Source organism: Schistocerca cancellata, chromosome 4 (assembly GCF_023864275.1).
Source record: "Schistocerca cancellata isolate TAMUIC-IGC-003103 chromosome 4, iqSchCanc2.1, whole genome shotgun sequence".
Taxonomy (NCBI): Eukaryota; Metazoa; Arthropoda; class Insecta; order Orthoptera; family Acrididae; genus Schistocerca; species Schistocerca cancellata.
Genome location: NC_064629.1, coordinates 458,229,442 through 458,232,937, shown reverse-complemented (window position 1 = coordinate 458,232,937; position 3,496 = coordinate 458,229,442). Strand labels below are relative to the sequence as shown.

Below are 3,496 nucleotides of genomic sequence, written 5' to 3'. Positions count from 1 at the left end.
AAAAAGTTTGAGACTTATTTCAAATAAGTACTCCACTTATACAATTACGATTGGTGGTGACTTCAATCACCCGTCGGTAAATTGGCGAAAATACGTGTTTAAAGTCAGTAGTGGGCGTAAAACATCTGAAATTGTACTGAATACTTTCTCAGAAACTTCTTTTCAGCAATTAGTTCTGGAGCCCACTCGAAGTGTAAATGGTTGCGAAAACATACTTAACCTCTTAGCAACAAACAATCCTCAGCAAACACAAGCATCATGATAAATACAAGTATCAGTGACTGCAAGGTTATTGTAGCAAGACTAATAGCTTACCGTCCAAACGTACCAAAAACAAACGGAAAGTATATCTATTTAAGAAAACAGATAAAAAATGACTTGACGCCTTTCTAAGAGACAGTCTCCACTTCTTCCAGTGCGACTACGTAAGCGTAGACCAGATGTGATTTGAACTTTAAAAAAATATTATCGACGGTAATTGTGAGATACACACGAAATAAATTATTAAGAGATGGTACTGATCCCCCAGGGTACAAAAAACAGCTAAGAACAATGTTACAGAAATAGTAAATAGAAGTACGCCAAATTTAAGAGAACACAAAGCCCCCAAGACTGGCGAAGTTTTTCAAAAGATCAAAATTCAGAGCGGCCTTCAATGCGAGACGCTTTTAATGGTTTCCACAACAAAACCCTGTCTCTAAATCTGGCAGAATACCCAAAGAGATTTTGGTCGTATGAAGAGCACACCAGCGACAAAACACAGAGAATACCTTCACTGCCTGATAACACTGATGATGTCACTAATGGCAGTGCCACTATAGCAGCATTACTAAACACGGTTTTCCGAAATTCCTTCACCAAGGAACTTTCCAGAATTCGAATCTAGAACAACTGCCAACATGGGTAACTTAGAAATATATTTCCCCGGTTTAATGAAGCAGCTTAAATCACTTAATAAAGGCAAGACCTACGGTCACGACTGTGTACGAGTCATCTTCCTTTCAGAGAACGCTGATGCAGTAGTTCCATACTTACCTAAAAACTGGAAAGTGTCACAAGTCACACCAATACTCAAGAAAAACAAAAAAAAAATGTCCTGTAAATTACAGACCCATATCACTAATAGTGTTTTTCAGAAAGATATCGGAACATACATTGTGTTTGGACATTACGAATTACCTCGAAGAAAACGATTTATTGACAAATAGACAACACAGATTCAGAATATAACTGGCCCTTTACTCTCACGTAGTAACAATTGCTATCGACAGGTGACGTGAACTTTATTCCGTGGTTTTAGATTTCCAGAATTGTGTGCCTGTGGAGTGCCGCCTCAGCTGTGGTACTGTATTCGTGGTTTCTTGTCAGAAGGCTCACAGTTCGTAGTAACTGAAGGGAAGTCATCGATTAAAGCAGAAGTAATATCTGGTGTTCCCGAAGGAAGTGTTACACGCCATCTGCCGTTCCTGATTTATATAAAGGACATAGGAGACAATATGAGCTGCCCTCTTAGATTATTTGGAGACGACGCTGTCATCTACCGTCTTGTAAAGTTATCAGGTGAACAAAATCAATTGTAAAATGATTTAGACACTATATCTGTATTGTGTGAAATGTGGCAATTGACTCTAAATAATGAAAAGCTTGTAGTCATCCACATGAGTACTAAAAGAAATCCGCTCAATTTCGCGTACATCATAGATAACACAAATTTAAAGGCTGTGAATTCAATTAAAAACTTAGGGATTACAATAACGAGTAACTTAAATTGGAACGATTACATAGATAATGTTGGCAACAGCCTTACCGCAGTGGATACACCGGTTCCCGTCAGATCACCGAAGTTAAGCGCTGTCGGGCCTGGCCGGCACTTGGATGGGTGACCATCCGGGTTTGCCATGCGCTGTTGCCAGTTTTCGGGTTGCACTCAGCCTCGTGATGGCAATTGAGGAGCTTCTCGACCGAACAGTAGCGACTCCGGTCACAGAAAACCATCATAACGACCGGGAGAGTGGTGTGCTGACCACACGCCCCTCCTATCCGCATCCTCGGCTAAGGATGACACGTCGGTCGGTTGGTACCGATAGGCCACTTGTGGCCTGAAGACGGAGTGCTTACATAGATAATGTTGTGGGGAAGTTAACAAAAGACTGCGATCAGTTGGCAGAAAATATATAAAGTACAACAGATTTACTAAAGAGTCTGCTTACGCCACGCTTGCCCACCCTCTTCTGGAGTATTGCTGTGCTGTGTAGCATCAGCATCAGGTGCGACAGACTGGGGACATCGAGAAAATTCGAAGCAGGGCAGCTCGTTTATATTATTGCGAAACAGGGTAGAGAGTTTAACTGGTATGATACGCGAAATAATGTGTCAGTCATTAAAACAAAGGCTTTCTCATTGCCGCAGCATCTTCTCATGAAATTTCAGTCACCAACTTTCTACTCCGATTGCGAAAATATTAAGTTGGAGCCCTTCTGCATAGGTAGAGATGATTGTCATAATAAAATAAAACAAATCAGAGCTCGCACGGAAAGATTTAAGTGATTGTTTTTCCCGTGTGCCGTTCGAGAGTGGAACGGTAGAGAAATAGCTACAAGGCGGTTCTATGAACCCGCTGCCAGGCACTTGATTGTGAATTGCAGAATAATCATGTAAATGAAGGTGTAAGACACATCGCATTCAAGTGCAAAAACGTTGACAGGTCGTCAGGAATTAGAACAGCAAACTGCGATGTCGATGCAACATTAACAGCTAAACAAGACTGGGTAAGTGTAATTTCGAAAGGTGCACTTACTTATTCATCACCTGGGTGTCTTGCTACAATATGAGATTTCGAAATTATTTTTGCATTTTTTCATGGAGCAAATGTTTCACCTTGCAAATGGTGATGGAATCATCAGCAGCAATATAACAGTCAAGATTTCCAATAATCGAAGAGAAAATCATTAATTTTTATGTAAGAACGTAAATGCCATTCGTATTAGATTTTAGAATAAAGGAACCAAATGGGATGCAACGAGTCCAACTTCTCTGGACTGCATCGTCTTCAGTAACTTCTAGCCGGCAGCGGTGGCCGAGCGGTTCTAGGACCTTCAGTCCGGAACCGCGCGACTGCTACGGTCGCAGGTTCGAATCCTGCCTTGAGCATGAATGTGTGTGATGTCCTTAGGTTAGTTAGATTTCAGTAGTTCTAAGTTCTAGGGGACTGATGACCTCAGAAGTTAAGTCCCATAGTGTTCAGAGCCATTTGAACCATTTTTAGTAATTTCTAATTACATTTTCCGCCTCAACATCAGCAAGCAAGTTTCGCCTTGGCTACCATAACATTATCTGAATACATATTAACTAAAGTAACACGAAAAACTGCAAAATATTCAGCGTAGTTATGTTCTTATGCTGTAAGTTTTAGTGCCGATCAACAGCTTGCTTTGGATATTAACAAGTGTTTTCATCATTGCTTTCACCGCTTAACATTTCCTTTCAGATATTTCAA

The 3,496-nt window shown here is 40.7% G+C and overlaps 1 pseudogene; it reads left to right on the top strand.

The window, feature by feature from the left end:
* The first annotated feature begins 1,793 nt into the window (after positions 1-1,793).
* On the top strand, positions 1,794-1,912 carry LOC126185444 (5S ribosomal RNA; annotated as a pseudogene).
* Positions 1,913-3,496: the final 1,584 nt, after the last annotated feature.